Raw genomic sequence first — 19,418 nt, 5'->3', positions numbered from 1 at the left:
TAGGCATTAATAAATCTAAGTGCTAGGACTAATTTAATTAGTTCCTAAAAGCAATTAATGATTATTGGAGAATTTTAGAGAGTTTTGATTAAAATAATTTAATGATTAAAATTGATGAGATAATAAAATAATTCATTTAGTATTTTGCAATTTAATTTAAAATTATTTTCGCTTACTTGAGTTAGGTTAGTGTTAATTCAGAACATAGTTAAGACAAAACTTGATAGAGCATTTCGTTTAGACAAATTTAATGTTATAGGTTGATATTTAAGAAAAAAAATTATTCTGTTTGTGCCCAAAAGTTTGGGCATGACATGGTATCTCCTAGACATCAACTATTCTTTGAACCAACGTGTTGTTCGCACATTAATTCAAAGAGGGGCAAATTTAATACCCTAAAAATGGTCACCTAAACCATGGGCCCCTAATCTCGACAACATCACCAAGGTCCTAACCAAAGGCAATTAAATCAACTTTGAGCACACAATTAATTAATTCTTCAATCATCAAATATCGCATGGCAAATGAATTATTCTATATTAATTAAATCATTCCAAGAAAATCATTTTTGATCAATTATCTTATTTAATTTATTAAATATCCTAGCATATTTAATTAAATAATAAATTTGCCATTTAATCATAAAAGAGGAATTAATTTATTACGAAAGAGGAATTAATTGCAAAGAAAGAGTTAAATTGAAAATAAAATAAAAGAATTGAATTGAGAGAAAAATCAAACTTGAGATATTATTTCTTTTTCTAAATTGAGATAACTGAAATCAGAAAAAAACAATTAAATTGATTATTAATCATTCTCTAAAATTGGAACTCAAAGCTTTTGAGAAAATAAGTTCAGTTGCATTGAAAATACTTTTTTCTTGAATAAATCAAAAGAATATGCATGGAATTACCTATTTTTATCTCAAGTGCATGGAATTAATTGAATTTAATCTCCAATACAAACTCGAACTTATAATTTGAATGCATTTCAATCAAACAATAATTGAAATCTATCTCAAGGTTAACTGAATCTGATCTCTTAATTGTTTCAATTATCCTAAATTGTGCTTTTTCTTGAATAATCTCAACCGCTCATTTCTAATTGATCTTGACCGTTGGTCTCTCTTTTGAATTTTTATAAATTCAGCCTTCATCTCTCATTCAAAACACCCTGGAGATTTATTGTTATTATGCTATTTTTTCTCTGGAGTCATTGAAGATATTGTGCTTGTTTTTGAGATTATTGTATCTTAGTTTATCTTTTTTGCATATTTAGTTCAATTATGTTTGCTTGAATTCAGATAGCTTATTATTCATCCATCTAGCATAATTTTGCATCCATTTAGCTTAATCTCATGCTCATATAGATTAAATCCTTCATCTTGGTGTAGTCTAGTCACTGGTATTGCTTATACAAATCTGAGAGCAAGTCTATACTCACATCTTTTAGAAGACAATTGGTCGATTTGTTATAGTTTTATTATTCATTCTTATATCCGTTTAAGCATACATTCAATGACTGAATTGAAGTGTTGTGTCTTACAGCTTGCAGATACTTATTCCACTTTTCACACACACAAATATCATCAACAAAGACTTCGACAATCAATTTGTCATCATTAGTAATCTTATAATATAATTTACTATTAGCATTACTTTTAGTAGAACCAAGCTTCAAAAGATATTTGTCCAATCTAGCATACCAAGCTCTAGGGGGTTTTTTCAATCTATATAAAGCTTTCCTTAACCTACAAGCCATGTTTTTGTCATCTGAAATTAAAAATCCATCAAGTTGCTCATTGTAAACTTCCTCTTCAAGATCTCCATTAAAAAATGCACACTTAACATCCATCTGATAAACCTTGTATTTCTTATGGGCAACATAAGCAAGAAATAATCTCACAGCTTCAATCCTAGCTACCGGAGCAAAAGTCTCATCATAATCAATTCCTTCCTTCTGAGAATATCCTTTACATACCAATCTAGCCTTATTACTCACAACTTGTCCATCCTCTTTCATTTTATTCCTAAAAACCCATTTAGTTCCAATAACATTCTTATTTTGAGGCCAGGGAGCTAAAGTCCATGTGTTGTTCTTCTCAATCTGATCTAATTCCTCTTCCATAGCTCTCATCCAACATTCATCTTTACAAGCTTCAATAATTGATGGCGATTCAACTTGAGAAACTAAACATACATCATCTATTGCCAACCTTCTTGTCATTACTCCTTTGTTCTTATCTCCAATGATCTGATCTTCTAAATGATTTAACCTTACATACCTAGGAGTCTTCTAACTTTCTATTCCTCTTCTTTGATCTTCAGTTACTGTTGAATTTTTTGATACCGTCGGGGTAACTGGTTCAACATTTTGTTCCAATACAGGTGTTATCGGTTTAGTTATGATCATCTCCACTTCTGGTTCTCTCTCATAAGGTCTAATTTGACCTTTGTACAACTCATCCACCTTGACATTAGCACTTTCCACAATTATCTGGAATATTTTGTTATAACATCTATATGGTTTGTTTTCATTAGAATAACCAATATCCCTTCATCACATCTAGGATAAAACTTTCCAATGGAATCATCTCTTTTGATATATCATTTACTACCAAAGATTCTGAAATACTTAAATGTAGGTGTATGACCAAACCATAACTCATAAGGTGTCTTATTGGTGTCTCCTTTAATATGAACTCTATTAAATGTGTATATCACCATTCTCGCAGCTTCTCTCCAATAGATATGAGGCAAATTAGCTTCCATCATCATAGTTATGGCCACATCCAAGATAGTTTTGTTCTTTCTTTCCACAACACCATTTTGTTGAGGTGTCTGAGGAGTAGACAACTGTCTCCTTATCCCATGCTTCTCACAATAACTGTTAAATTCACCGGATGTGAATTCACCACCCTGATCTAACCTTAAGAATTTAATCTTCAACCCTATCTCAGTCTCAACTTTAGCTTTAAAGATCTTAAACTTTTCAAAAGCTTCAGATTTCTCCCTTAGAAAAGTAACCCACATCATTCTAGAATAGTCATCAATGATTAGCATGAAATATCTATCACCCTAAAAAATCTTTATTATAATAGAACCACACAAATTAGTATGAATAAGATCAAGAAAATCATTATATTTGTCTTGTATACTCTTAAAAGAAGTTCTGACTTTCTTTCCCATTTGACATTCCTTACATACCAGATTATAGGGCTTCACAATCTTAGGTATATCTCTAACAACCTTAGTTGAACTGATTTTTACAATGCAATCAAAATTCACATGATACAACCTCTTATGCCATAACAAACTCTCATCAACTTGTGAAATCAAACATGTCTTCTCACTAGAGTTCAAATAAAAAATGTTACCTTTAGTTTGTGTAGCAGTTGCAATCTCCAATCCAGATCTGTTAATGATTTTGCATTTTCCATCCTAGAACTATAATTGAAATCTTGTATCGACCAATTGTCCTACACTCAAAATATTATGCCTTAAACCTTCAACATAATAAAAATTATCAGTGTCATTCTTACCATCCAGTGATATAGTTCCTCTTTCTCTAATCATACATGTTTTGTCATCTCCAAATCTAACCAGCCCACCATCAAATTCTTGCAAAGATAAAAAAATTCCTTTTATCTCCAGTCATATGATGTGAACATCCACTATCTATCACCCATTCATCCTTGTCTTCAATTTTAGATGCAAGGGCCTTTTCCTCATTTTGAACAACAGGTGCCAAAGCATCTTCCTTGATAGCTAGAAATACCCATTCCTTTCCACTTTCGGATCCACTAGCTGAATCTTGTGCCAGTTCATCATCAAAATCATTCACACCTTCCTCATCTGCATAGTAACATGATCTGTCTTTGTTTCTCTGGTACTTATGCTATTTTGATAATCATGGTTAGGCCTAAAAGATCTTCTAGATTTCTCTATTGGCAATTTGGAGGAATCAATTATTTTTTGCATTGATGTTTTGTCATGGATGGCAACACCGGTTGTTTTGGTTGTTTACCAGTTTCTGGTTGGTTTTGGTAGAGTGGTTGGTTTATGATATTGATCTGGTATGCTTTGGTTTGTGGAATTGGTTTGGATCTATCATTCATGCTATTCAGATGTGTATCATGATCAGTTAGTTTGAGATTTGATGACTCACGAGCTATCATTTGTTCTAGTAAGCCTTTTAGTCACCGGTAAGGGTTATACCAGCAAAGCTTTGTTGAATATCTTTTGATGCACATGATAAGTGGTGTTGGTGTGGCTTCTAGATGAATTTAAGGATGCTATTGGTTATCTTGTTCATGTTCTAGTTCATCGGTGGTGTTGGATTTGGTTTATGCCGACCTATTTTGGGTCCGGTGTTATCTAGGTTATGGACCGGTTTATGTAACATGTTGGAGGATGTTCCTAATGCATTATTGACGGGATTTAATGATTGTTTTACATTGTTTTTAGTTTAAGACAACTTCGTTGATCATTAGATTGCAGGTTTATGCTATGAACTTATTATTCTTCTTTTAGGTGGCCGACCTAATTGTTTAGGTCCTGGGTTGGTATAAATATGATGTAAGATCTCTTTGTAGATCATGGTATGTGCGTTATAGGTTTATCTATGTGCGAATAATGTTGTAATCATATGTAGAAGGTTTGGTCAATCATAGGTGATCAAATTGGGTTTGTAAGAGAGGTTTAAGGCCTCAGGGATTGAGCTTAACCAAAACTATACTCAGGTAGGAGATGTTATCTTTGAAGTTCACTCTTCTTTCCAGATTGTAGTCTGATGTTTTGGTAGTCAATGAGGCTCCTTTTTGTCATGAGCAGTGTGCTCTAGTCTATTATCCTTCTTGCATGTGTAGGCCCCTCATATTATAATTACATACTTACTGCAAAAGTATTATCTGACTGTGGGTAGGCTTCCCACCATGATTTTTCCCTTTACCGAGTTTTCCACGTACAAATATTGGTGTCATGTGTTATGGATGGATGGTAATTTTTTTGTGATTTATGTTTATGTTTAATTGCTATATCTGTTATTCCAGTATTTGGTTTATGCATTTTGGTATTGAGTTTGTGTGTTTCGGTAATAAGGATTTGAATGCTTAAAGTTTTGTAATCCAGTGACAACTGATTCACCCCTCCTCTCAGTTGTCCTCTGGTTATTTCAGTTGTCTAACAATTGGTATCAGAGCTTGGTCCTCTCTGTAGAATCTTAACCACTTGAGGAAGATCCTATGGCGACTAGCTGTTCAAGTTCATCAAATTCATTTGTTGTTGTTTTCCAAAGAGAAATTCCTAGGCTTGATGGAACAAATTACAGGGTTTGGAAGATTTGTATGGAGACTCATCAGAGATGTCTTGGAAAGGAAATTTGGGAGATCACTGAGAATGGTGTTACATTATTTAATCTGACATCTGGCAATCCTCCTCCAGAAGGTCTAGGTAAAGAGCTTGAGAATGATTGTAAAGCTAGAGAAGCCCTTTTGTGTGCACTTTCTAATCAACAAATAATGGGACTAACTGACAAATCAATTGCAAAGGCTATATGGGACAAATTGGAGACTCTGAATGAAGGTGACCCTATTGTTCAAATTGCTAAACTTGATGGTTACCGGGTGAGGTATGAAAACCTATAGGTGGAAGAAGATGAAAGTATTACTGCTTTTATGGAGAGAGTTAATGAGATTGTTTTGAGAATTCGATGTTGTGGTGGATCTTTGAGCAAAGATGAAATAGTTTCTAAAGTACTAAGAGATTTTCCATCGACTTATAGCATGAATTCTACTACAATTAATGAGTTGAGAACTATGGAAAACACCTATGTTAATAGGGATACCTTTGTTGGGAAGTTATCTTCTTTTGAACTTGAGGAATTTGGACCTTCTGGAGCTATGAAATCTGAACCTTCTTTTAATGCATCTACATCATCTACCAGCAAGAGTGATTGGAAAGCTTTATATGTGAAGGAACTAGAGGATATGAAGAAAGAAGATGAAGCGTTTGAGCAACTTGAAGCCTTATTTACTAGGAGAATACCTAAAGGACCAAAAGAAATTGAGTATGAAGAAAAATCACCTTTTGAATGCTTTGCATGTAATAAGATAGGTCATTTTGCATCTAGATGTCTTGAAAGGAATTCAAGATTTGAAGAAAGAGCTAGAAGATCTTTTAAGCCTAACTATGATTATCAAAACAAGCATAAGTACAGGAAAAACAAAGAAAAATCATGTTACTATGCAGATGAGGAAGATGTGACTGATTCTGATGATGAACCAGCACAAGATTCAGCTAGTGGATCCGACAATGGAAAGGAATGGGTATTTTTGGCTATCAAGGAAAATGATCTGGTACCTGAAGAGAAGGCCCTTGTTGCTAAAATTGAAGATAAGGAATCATGATGAATGGGTAATTGTAAGTGGATGTTCACATCATATGACTGGAGATAAAAGGAAGTTCTTATATATGCAAGAATTTGATGGTGGTCTGGTTAGATTTGGAGATGACAAAGCATGCATGACCAAGGGAAGAGGAACAATATCTTTGAATGGTAAGCATAACACTGATAATGTTTATTATGTTGAAGGTTTAAGGCATAATATTTTGAGTGTAGGATAGTTAGTGGATAAGGGATTTCAATTACAGTTCAAGGATAGAAAATGCAATATTATCAATAGATCTGGATTGGAATTTGCAACCGGTACACAAACTACAGGTAATATCTTTCATTTGAACTCCGGTGAGAAGACATGTTGCTTGCACAAATGGATGATAGTTGGCTATGGTATAAGAGGTTGTGTCATGTGAACTTTTATTTCATTATGAAGATCAGTTCTACTAAGGCAGTTAGAGATATACCTAAGATTTTAAATCTCTATAATCTAGTATGTAAGGAATGTCAAATGGGAAAGCAAGTCAAAACTTCTTTTAAGAGTATACAAAACAAATCTAATGATGTTCTTGATCTTATTCATACTAATAATGTGCAACTGCTAGAATCAAAAGTTTTTAGGGTGATAGATATTTCATGCTAATCATTGATGATTATTTGAGAATGATGTGGGTTACTTTTCTAAGGGAGAAGTCTAAAGTATTTGAAAATTTTAAAATCTTTAAAGCTAAAGTTGAGACAGAGACAAGATTGAAGATTAAACACTTAAGGTCAGATCAGGGTGGAGAATTCACATCCGGTAAATTTAATAGCTATTGTGAGAAGAATGGGATAAGGAGATAGATGTCTACACCCTGAACACCTTAGCAGAAAGGATTTGTGGAAAGGAATAACAAAACTATCTTGGATGCAACTATAACTATGATGATGGAAGCTAATCTGCCTCATATCTACTGGAGAGAAGTTGTAAGAACATCGATATACACATTCAATAGAGTTCATATCAAAGGAGATACTGGTAAGACATCTTATGAGTTATAGTTTGGTCATACATTGACAGTTAAGTATTTCAAAATTTTTGGTAGTAAATGCTATATCAGAAGAGATGACTCCATTAGAAAGTTTGATCCTAGATGTGATGAAGGAATATTTCTTCGTTATTATAATGAAAGAAAAGAATATAGATGTTATAACAAAAGATTTCAGAGAATTGTGGAGAGCACAAATGTCAGAGTGGATGAGCAGAACATAAGTCAAATCATAACTTATGAGAGAGAATCAGCAGTGGAAATGATCATAACTGAACTAGTAGCACCTGCACCAGAACAAAATGTTGAACCAGTTACTCCAACAATATCAGAAAATTCAATAGTAACTGAAGATTAGGACATAGGAACAAAAAATCAGAAGACTCCTAGGTATGTAAGGTTGAATCATTCAGAAAATCAGATCATTGGAGACAAAAGAAAAGGAGTGATGACAAGAAGAAGGTTGGCAGCTGATGTTGTATATTTTATTTCTCAAGTTAAACCAACATCAGTAATTGAAGCTTGTAAAGATGAAATTTGGATGAAAGATATGGAAGAACAATTATATCAGATAGAAAAGAATAACACATGGACTTTAGTTCCTCGACCTAAAAATAAGAATGTTATTGGAACTAAATGGGTTTTTAGGAATAAATTGAATGAGGATGGACAAGTTGTGAGGAATAAAGCTAGATTGGTTTGTAAAGGATATTCTCAGAAGGAAGGAATTGATTATGGTGAAACCTTTGCACCGGTAGCACTAGGATTGAAGCTGTGAGATTATTTTTTTCTTATGCTACACATAAGAACTACAAGGTTTATCAGATGGATGTTAAGTGCACATTTCCAAATGGAGATCTTGAAGAGGAAGTTTATATTGAGCAACCTGATGGATTTTCACTTTCAGATGACAAAAACATGGTTTGCAGGTTAAAGAAAGATTTATATGGATTGAAACAAGTCCCTAGAGCTTGGTATGCAAGACTGGATAGATATATTTTGAATCTTGATTTCACTAAAGGTAATGCTGATAGTAATTTATATTATAAGAGCACTGATGATAACATATTAATTATTGAAGTCTTTGTTGATGATATCATTTTTGGAGGTGAAGATAAGCTGTGTATGGAATTCTCTAACAATATGAAGAATGAATTTGAGATGTATATGATTGGGGAGATGATATTTTTCTTAGGTGTGTAGATTACTCAAACTGATAAAGGTATTTTCATCTATCAAACTAAGTATAGTAGAGAGCTGTTGAATAAATTTGGTATGGAAATTTGTAAACCGGTTAGTACTCCGATGGTTACAAGTGAGAAATTGACAGAGAATGATACATCTACACCAGTAAATCCTACTAGGTACAAGTCTATGATTGGTGGTTTGTTATATCTGACTCAGCCTAGACCAGATATAATGAATGCAGTTTGTATTGTATCAAGATATCAGAGTGATCCTAGAGAAAATCATGAGAGTGCGGTGAAAAGGATTTTTAGGTATTTGTAGGGAACATCTGATTATGGTTTGTGGTATCCTAAAAATGATGACTTTACATTATGTGCATATACAGATGCAGATTGGGCTAAAGATGTTGATGATCAAAAGAGCACATCTGATGGAGCTTTCTTTCTTTGAAAGAAACTTGTTTCATGGATCAGCAAGAAGCAGTCATGCACTTCTTTATCTACTGTTGAAGCTAAGTATGTTGTTGCTGCTACTAATTGTACACAAGTTCTATGGATGAAGCAATTGTTGAAGGATATAAAGGTGGATTGTAATGAACAGGTAGTTATTCACTATGATAACTTTTCTCCTATTGATATATCAAAGAATCTGGTATTTCATTCTAAGACAAAGCACATATCTATCAAGTAAAACTTTTTAAAGGAGAAGGTGGAAGCAAATGAAGTTTGACTAGTTTATGTGAACACTAAAGAGCAAATTGTAGACATTTTCACTAAAAATTTGCTTAAAGAATCATTTGAGTACTTCAGAGACAGATTGGGGGTTTTTGCCCCTCCGATAGAGACGCGAGTGATGTTGATTGGCATTAGTCTGGTATGCATTATTAGAGCTATTATTCACTTCGGATTGATGTGGTGGTGCTACTATTCAGGGGGAGTAGTCAACTATAAGAATCAGAGGATTTATGACTTTTCTTTGATGTTTATGTTAGATTTCTGGCATTGATGTCAAAGGGAGAGATATATATGTGAAAATAATAGCTTAACATAATATCAGTCAAAGGGGGAGTTTGGTTCATAACTTCATTCTTATATCATTTTGTGGGAGATTGTTGGTTTTCTTCCATTGAGGGAGACTTGTTTGGCATTTATTGGCACTTGGATGTTTTTCACATCTAGTGTTGTCATCAATGCCAAAGGGGGAGATTGTTGGAAATTTGGATAAATTCATTATGTGTTGCATTTATGTTTTTTCATTGATGACGACACCGGTAGTTATGGTTGTTTACCGGTTGGTTCCAGTAGAGTGGTTGGTTTATGATATTGATCCAGTATGATCCGATATATTTTGGTTTGTGGAATTAGTTTGGATATTTCATTTATGCTATTCAAATGTGTATCATGATTAGTTGGCTCAGGATTTGATGACTCAGGAGCTATCATTTGTTCTAGTAAGCCTTTTGGTCACCGGTAAGGGTTTTACTGGAGAGCTTTGTTGAAGATCTTTTGATGCACGTGATAAGTGGTGTTGTGCAGATTCTAGATGGCTTTTAGGATGTTGTTGGTTATCTTTTTTGTGTTCCAGTTCATCGATGGTGTTGGATTTGGTTTATGGCAACCTATTTTGGGTCTGGTGTTATCTAGGTTATGGACTGGTTTATGTAACATGTTGGAGGATGTTCCTGATGCATTATCAGTAGGATTTAATGATTGGTTTGCATTTTTTTCAGCCTAAGCTATCTTGGTTGATGATTGTGTTGGGACTCATAAAATTTGAGTGAATTTGAGAGGCTTATTTCAAAATTTTGATTTGCAATTTCAAAGGGTTGCCTAGTGAATCAACCTGAGAGGCCTATTTTGGGGCATGTAAAATGGAGCTAGTCGATTATCAAGAGGTAAATCTTTGGAAACTTGTTGTACACCTTTCATTTGGCCTATGTAGTGTTCTACAACTTTCAACTTTTAGTTTAGATCATTTTATCGAGTACCCATTTCAAGGGGTGGACTGAAAGTTGCTCTAGGTGCAAATACAGATTTTATCAAGTGGCCTACTTTGAGCGCCTATAACTTTTGCCCAGTTGATCATCATGTTGAAATTAAAAGTGCGTTGAATTTTATGCAAATAGGTGAGTCTGCATACCAAGTTTCAAGTCTTTATTAATCTATTTGCTCAGTTTGGTAAGCCCAATCCATTTGCAGTTTGTATTATTTGCATAAGTCCCTATTTCGACAGTTAGTTAGAGCCCCACTTTGCATATGTGTAACAGTTGCCTCGGTGAATGTCATGTCAGAAAATTTATTCTGGGCTATTTCTGGTATGAAAGACAAGCTATGTTTCCAGTTTGAAGCTCTTGCCGATCCGTTTGATCAGTTTTCCAAGATGGTTTCTTGAGCCATTTTATTCAATTTTCTGCGCTTTCATTGTTACATCTGTCAAAGTGGCTATTTGCATGAGCTCACCATTTGCACCCAGTCAACCTTTTGGTTGAACTAAACATTCCATAGTCTTCCTTGTACTTCAAATTATCTATGCCCCAGATTTGGGGATCCACGGAGATTATTTCATATTTTTAGTAAAGGCATTTTGTGGTCCCTGCACATTGATTTTATCAGGTTCAAATGCTGACAAAGCCATTTGGTCATCTTTATGCATTAATATTTCTTCACCTAGGATTCATCTTGAGGAGTGGTTTTGCAGGATGAAATTTAATATATAAGAGTACACGCCTATCAGTTTGTGAAGTCCAGAAAGGTGTTTTGACCAATTTTTAAAATGCATATTTGTGTTTAAATGCGAAAATATGTTGCAGTTGCCAGTAAGTTGCAAAACTCGGTTTCATAATCAGAAAATTGTGTCGGTTAACTCCAGAGGTATGTTCAAGGTGCCTAGGACATTTCAAGGGCCAATTAAATGAAAACGAATTTTTTTTAGTCGGGCCCACTTTGGGGCTCGATCTGGCTCATACCCATTCATTAATTTTATGGCGAAATGTTCTTAATTCATAATAATGCATATCAATATTAGCTCAAATGTGCATTGGCAACTTGGTTTGGTGAGAGGTGATTTCATTTCATTCTTGTGATTGGATAAAGAACAAAGGAAGATTTCTTCACCAGTAGGACAGTGAGAGGTGACTTCATTTTTATTTGTTGTATATGGATTGATGGACATATATCTAAAATAATAATGTGTAAGCCATTATTAGTTGAAGGTTTGAGGTTCATGTACCATGCCCATATTTCCATTCTATTTTATGCCCCAAGCAAGTTGATTGCATTAAGAAAATATATTCTACAATCCCAATGAATAATGGTGCACGTTGAAGGCAGGAATGTTTGGTTTTATTAAGCCAATAATATTTTATAATGCAATTGGCATGTGAAATGCCAAGCCTAGTGAAAGCTAATAAATTTGGAAATGAAGAGGGTTTTAAAAACTTTCAAGCAATTTCAATTGGCAGGAGTAAAGCTTAAAACATCCAACGCAACCCCTGCCAGCATCCTCCCTCTGCCTGGCAGCTAGGAAAGGCCATTAGAAACTTTGAACAATACGCAATGACAGACATTAAACTAAATCCAACGTGGCAGTTGAACAGGCAATAAATGAAAGTTTTAAAACAAATGCAATTGGCAGGTGTTGCATTTTTCTTTTTTTCTTCCTTGCGTGGCAGTCTGGTAATGCCATTGAAACCTTTAAGAAAAAGCATGATGGCAGGTGTATTGTCAAACTCCATGACCTCTGCTAGCAATCTCCCCTTGTATGGTAACCAGAAGAAGTTTTCAGCAAAGGCAAATGGTAGGTATAAAGGAAATCCTACGACCTTTGCCAGTTCTCCCTGCTGTGTGTGGAAATGGGGAAGGTTTTTTGAAAATTTCACCAAATGCATTGGCAGGCTTATAGCCCATCCCTCCCATGCGTGAGGTAGAAGCCTTGTAAGTGTTTCAAAGCAGAATTCAGTCAATGCAGATGGCGTAAAAACTAAAGATGCCAAAGAAAACTTCAGCAAATGAAATTGGTATGCTTTTCCAATCTTCCCTGTGTGGTGCGTGTGAGCTAGAGTGTGGTATTGAAAGAGCCAAAGAAACTTTAAAGAAAATGAAATGGGTTGTGTGGACTTTGAAGTTTAGATGGCGCTACTATGGGAAACATTAAAACTTCCAAGCAAATGCAGTTACCTAGAGTATCGCGTGGTTGTAGACTAAGGCCATGGAAATCTCCAAGTAAAATGTAATGGCAGATGGAGGGAGATGGTTTATGAGATTTCAAACAAATGCAATTGGTAGGTGTTAAGTTTAGTATCTAAAACCTCTATCAGCATCCTCCCTATTGTGTGTATGGTGTGGCAATTGGCTGGGAATACCATAGAAACTTTCAAACCAATGTAAATGCAATGGCTGGAGAATGGCATGAGAAAAGGCTTGCGTGGCCAATGAAACTTTTAGGCAAATGTATACTGGCAGGTGTATTGTCTCCTCCCCATCATGACCTTCCAGCGTCCTCCTTACCTGTGCATAGTATGGAATGGGTAAAGCCCATTGAATGTTTTAGCAAATGCAATGGGCTGGCTCCAAGCCAAACCCCCCCTCGCGTGCTTCCCTAGCTCTCCATGCCATGGGTCTTGAACGTGGCTGACAAAGGCCATTAAAATTTTTAAACAAATGCTTTTGCCATGTTTAGAATCCAGCATTCCTCTGCATCACATGGGTAAAGCCATTAAAATTTTCAGGAAAATGCAAGTTCCAGGAAAAGGCATTTATCTCACATCGACAGTGCAGAGGGAGTTTTTAGTATTTAAATGCAAAAACACAAGTATGTATAATGTCTAAAGAAAAAGGGATTTTGGTTAGAGGTAGCTGGTGACCCAGTGGACCCCATGCATGCGCACGCATCCTGAGGCAACCAAATTTTGTAGAAGAAAGGTGAATTAATGACTGTGCAAGTTGTAGATGATCTGACGATCGTCGCTATACCGCAATGCAAAAATGCTCGACAGTTAACCATTGCGGCTTGGCGACTAAATGGTCGGCTTGACAGATGAGTAGCTTAGGTGTTAAAGGTCGAGCAGGCCAAGGTAGATCCAATGGTTGTCGCAATAAAATGATGATAAATAGCTCATCAGTTAACCCTTGTGACATGGTGATTGGTGAGGTGGCGGTCTAGTGGCAGGCTAGGTGGTGCCCAAGTGTACCCACGGGCGAATTAGATTGTGACACATGGCGGTCCGACCATGCACAGGTGGCAGATGAGGTGTCATCCTAGAGGAATCATGAGCGAATAACAGGGTGCCACATGGCAGAGCGTAGGTTGAAAATCAGGTGAAAATCAAAGTTAATTAATATAGTTCCTAGTATAGTGGAAAATGCAAAAATTTAAATGACTGGTTGTGCAAAGGTGCATTCGAGATTAATTCACTGGAGGGGTTATTTTTGCCCAAATATAGACATATTATATGTCATTGGAGAGATCTTGGAATGAATAATTCAGTTTTGCTATTAGTTTTAATAGATCTCAGATATTTTGAGAGAAATTTCCATGGGAAGGATAAAGGAAAATCTTCAGTTGGGGAAAGAGGACACTTGGCAATTTCTGATGCAGATCTAATCTTTTTCCCTCTTCTTTTTATTCTTAGTTCTTCTCATTTGTGAGGATTCCAAAAATTTTGGAAAAAGGCTCTAGAATTCTATGTTTCCAACTCTGAATTTCTTTCCTAAGTTTGTAAAATTCTATGGGTCTTTTCAGGGTATAGAGTTGCATTTCAGTAATTGGAGATTGTTTCATAGTTGCAGGTTCTAATTGTGTAAGGCATGAGTAGCTTTCACACAAAATTATCTCTAAGTATGTATTTCTTTGTTACAAATTAAATCCTCAAGGAGGCTGGAATTTGTCATCTCAAGGAGATTGTTGTGATTGTTTGTAGGTATTCTTCAGTGAGGAGTTTAAAATATGTAATCAATCATAAATAATGAAATATGTATCCAAGATCTGATGATTTTGTGAATGAGTTGAGTAATGCATTGGTATAAGGTATTGATGCAGGAATATGTTTATAATGAAAACATATTTGCAACTGAGATTTGCATTTTGTAGTTCTGTGTGTGACTTCATGCCTAATGAACAAGGCTTTGGTCTTTGAAGAATTTGGGGATATTTTCATAATCATATAAATTTAAAGAAATCTATTTCCCTTCATGTTTTGGGGGTTGTGTCCTATTCATTTCAAGCTCTTGTTCATCCATTACTTGTACAGATCTAGCCAATCTGTAGTGTTTTCTAACTTGTTGAGCTTGTGAAATGATCTATCTGCTTATTATTTGATGTTGTCATATGTCTGTAACTGGTTGTATTTTATGCATCAAAGGGTGTCCCCCCTAGGTCTAGCAGAACTTGAAGTGCAGGAGGATCATTAGGGTCCTATGTTATGTTGTCCAAGTCCTGAAGTATTTCATAGATTGAAATTGGCCATTTCATAGATCAATTGTAGGTGAACTTGGGTTAACCAATTTTGGTGAACAACAAAAATGGTGACTCTACTGGGGAGCTTAATAGAAAGTGCATAATTTCATCCAGTTAGTCAGTCCATTGAGATTGCATAGAGTTGAAAATGTCTTTTATGGTTGAGGGATTTAGTATTATGTTTTGAGGTTGTAATGGTTTTGTTTGCTATCAGAGAAAGTTTCTTGTGAAGATTTGAAAAGTATATATTGTTGAGAGTTGTAAGACATCCTTGCAGCTGTTTATAAATTTTTCCCAATGTCATAATTGGGTGGTGACTCTAAACTCTGTACTAGTGCTTGCAGGAAGTTTGTATTCCAAGATTTTCACAAGATTAGTAGATGATTTGATGAATCATATTAAGATGTAGATAATTAAATTAGTTGTATGCTTAGATGTGGTGCTCTCATCATAAAAGCTTGCAAAGAAAAGTGCAGTAAAAGATTATAATTCACACATAAGTCTGATGCATTTTTCAGATTTATGTTAAATAGCTTGGGGTGAATCTGTTGCAGCAAGATTGAAGGAGAAATAAAGAATTAAATATGTTTTGAATGGCATTCTGCTATTCAAAATGTCCTCTATGCAAGAGGTGGCGACTTTGAGGTAAAAGACCAAGCTAAAATGTGAATAAATGTTCAGATCTACAAGTCTTATAGCTGTAAATACCCAGGTACTTTTAGAAGTTTCAATGCAAAACAATTTGTTCTAAAAAATTTGAATGAGTAAAATAGTTTTCCCATTAAGTGAACAACACTAGTAAAGAGGGAAAAAGAGGAATTATAAGTCTATTTGCATATCTATTTTGTTGAAGTTTCCAACATATATGTTTCGTTGTAGTATGCAAATTTGGAGAAATTTTATATCAAACAATGTTATGAATAGATCAGTATGATTATATAGGCTTGAGTTTTTTGTTATTCTACACAAGGTTGTATAATTATTTGTAGAAGAAAATAGAAATGTGTAGTGAAGTTTTTCAACCTTGTGTATTTCTACATATAGCCATGCCTAGTGAAATGTCACAACCATGTTATAAGAGAAGTTTCAAAATGAACTATTATGTTGCTCTGAACTTTGAAGTTATTTCGGGTTACTCAAATCCCATACCCACAGAAATTAGAAAGCATTTGACAATATTCAGTGGGAAGAAATCAGAATTAGCATGTCAACATTTGAAAAGATTTTCAGACTTGATGGGAGATTTTGAATTTTGTCAAGAAGATGTGTGCATGAAATTATTTGTCCAGTCACTGAAAGAGGATGCAAGAGATTGGTTCTCTTTTTTTCCAGCAAATTGTATTTCTTCATGGGATGAACTCACAGCTGACTTTATAGCCCAATGTGCTGAAAAGGTGAATGATTATGATATGCTGAGAGGATTCATGTACATACAAATTAGGGAAGATGAATTGGTACCAGCATTTAATATTAGATTTTCACAAATATTGTCTAATATTTCCAGCAAGTATAAGTTTAATGATGGAGCATGCTTGGAGATTTATATGAGTGCTTTTGACAAGAAGATGGGTTTCTTATTAGAGACAAGGAACCCAAAACTTTGCATGAAGCTTTTAACACACCTAGGGACATTGAAAATTATGTTGACTTAAATTTCATCCTCAAAATGCTACCTGCAACAAGTTAGTTTCACAAAATACAAATGGAAATGCTACAAGAAATCCAAACTCAACCAATGAAACTACATGAAGTACATATGAAATAAAATATAATATTACCTTCATGGCTTATGTCTCACTGTGTCCTAACTCCACTATTCTTGGTTGTAGATGGTGTGCTCTGAGACAATGCACTGATGGCTTCCAAGATGGCATATGAAGAATGGACTGATAACTTGTAGTTAACTGATACTATGATATGCAATACTACTAGAAGGATTTTGGCAACTAGTACAAGTGGTTTTTAGTAAAGGCTTTCGGTCATGTGGCCATACATGTGGCACTTTCTGTTAGAGTAAAGTAATTAATTAACTTTGCTCTCCTCTTAAGATTTCTCTTTATGCATACATTAGTCATTTAATAATTAATATTTAATTATTAAATGCTCACACCTTAGGGTTAGGTTTTCCTTTTGGTGTTGATCTCCTTTATAAGGATTGATCTCTTGTATTATTCATATTCTTGATTCATTTTTTCTCTGATAATACATCTTTTCTCTTTGTCAGAGCCAAAACCCTTGTATTTGTTCTCTCTCTTTCTCTGTGACAGGTTTCGTGCATGCAGGTTTCTTTTGGGTTCTGTGGATTTGTATTTCTCAAATCCTACACTTTCAGCTTTGTAAATACAGAAGGTTCCCAACCTATAGAGGTTACACTCCATAGGGTTTATGGGGAAACATAGTGTCGGTATGAACTTATCAGCACATGTTGTTTAGGACTTTCATCACAAACACGATTTATTTATAGTGGATTGGAATGACTCGATATTAGCTTGTTTCTACTTTAGGTCGTTCCCCTCTCATTGCCCCCTCAAGGCAGCTCGGGAAGGCAGGCCCTCTAAAGGATTTAATTGCTTAAAAGTAAAGAAAGTGTAAAAGAATGGGTTTGGCTTTTTGGTCACCCAATTAAGGGGAGACAATATACCTACCACTTTCAAGATACAGAATATAAGTGTTCTTTTTAACCTTTTCAAAGTAATTGTTGGCTAAATCCTATTTGGAGATGTTGCTCCAACAAGCATGGTGTTTATTTTAGCCCTTTTAAAAGTCTGTGCAACTATTTTAGAAAAAATACTAAAAATTCAAGTTGCATGTTGTCAATTCATCCTCTTAGTTAAACTAGATGAACAAGATATGATATATTACCTCCCAAATGAAGACTTTTAATTAACTAAATTAGGAAATGCATAAAATTTGCCTTAAATACTATCCTGCACATGCATGTTAGTAATCAGAAAAATCTAATTTCTTGGACATTTCGGGCCTGCAAGAAATTTTTTTAAGTTTGTAAACAGAAATGCTAATCTAACACATGCACTACCTTTTTGCTCAAAAGTGCTAACCTACAGGTCAAAAGCACTAACCTAGACTACAAAAGTGTTGCTCTGTGGATACAAAAGCATGATTTCTTTTACAAATGCGCTAACCTAGGACACAAATGCGCGAACCTGTAATGCAAATGCACAGACTTTAATACGAAAGTGCTAACCTAAAATGCTCATGCGCTAACCTAGAAGGAAAATGCACTAACCTAGGATGCAAATGCGCTAACCTAGGATGCAAATGCGATAACCTGGGAAACAAAAGCACTGTCAGAATTCACACATGCATGAATTTGCATTACAAATGCATTAATTTTATTATTTGCAAGATTTTTAAAGGTATATGCGAGGTCTATGAACCCCACGGTGGGCGCCAAACTATGTCAACTTGAATTTCATCCTCAGAATGCTACCTGCAACAAGTTAGTTTCACAAAATACAAATGGAAATGCTACAGGAAATCTAAACTCAACCAATGAAACTACATGAAGTACATATGAAATAAAATACTAATATTACGTTCATGGCTTATGTCTCATTGTGTCCTAACTCCACTGTTCTTGGTTGCAGATGGTGTGCTCTCAGACAATGCACTAATGGCTTACAAGATGGCATATGAAGAATGGACTGATAACTTGTAGTTAACTAATACTGTGATATGCAATACTACATGATTATGCTAAAATTATTATGCTATATGATAATTGCTATTGCTATTTGCTATTTGCTATTTGCTATTTGCTATTTTCTATTTGTTATTTGTTATTTGCTATTTGCTTCAAAAACTCACAGATGCATATGATTGATTTGAAGACTCTTGAAGTCTTGAAGATTAACTCTCTCTCAACTAAAGCTCTTGATTTTATAGACTTTGAGAGGATGAGATGATGTGTCTTAGATCAACAGTCCTAATCAGATCTACAGATTTGAATAGCTATGAGCAAAGGTGAAGGTTGAGAGAAAGGGGGAAGGAGAAGACAAGTGTCACTCATCTCACCTAGAGTGGGTTGCTGACTGAGAGAATCTAGGGATGGTTGGATAAAATTTAGGCATGATAGGACAAGTGGACTCAAGTCCCTCTTAAGATGTAGGGGATGTTGAGAGAATATAAGAAATGGTTATGAAATATGTGTACGTACACAATTTTCATTAAATTTTGGTAGTTGAAGATAAATGATAAATAAATATTTAAGAAATATTAATTTTCCTTAGCCACATGTTTGATGAGTTGGCAAAGGGGAGATGAAGTGGAGATGGAGGGTGAGTTGGAAAAGGGATTAAATAATTTTGAGAATTATTTAATATTTGAGACTAT

This window comes from Cryptomeria japonica, chromosome 9, assembly GCF_030272615.1.
Source record: "Cryptomeria japonica chromosome 9, Sugi_1.0, whole genome shotgun sequence".
Classification (NCBI taxonomy): Eukaryota; Viridiplantae; Streptophyta; class Pinopsida; order Cupressales; family Cupressaceae; genus Cryptomeria; species Cryptomeria japonica.
Note: the sequence above shows the minus strand (reverse complement) of the source record.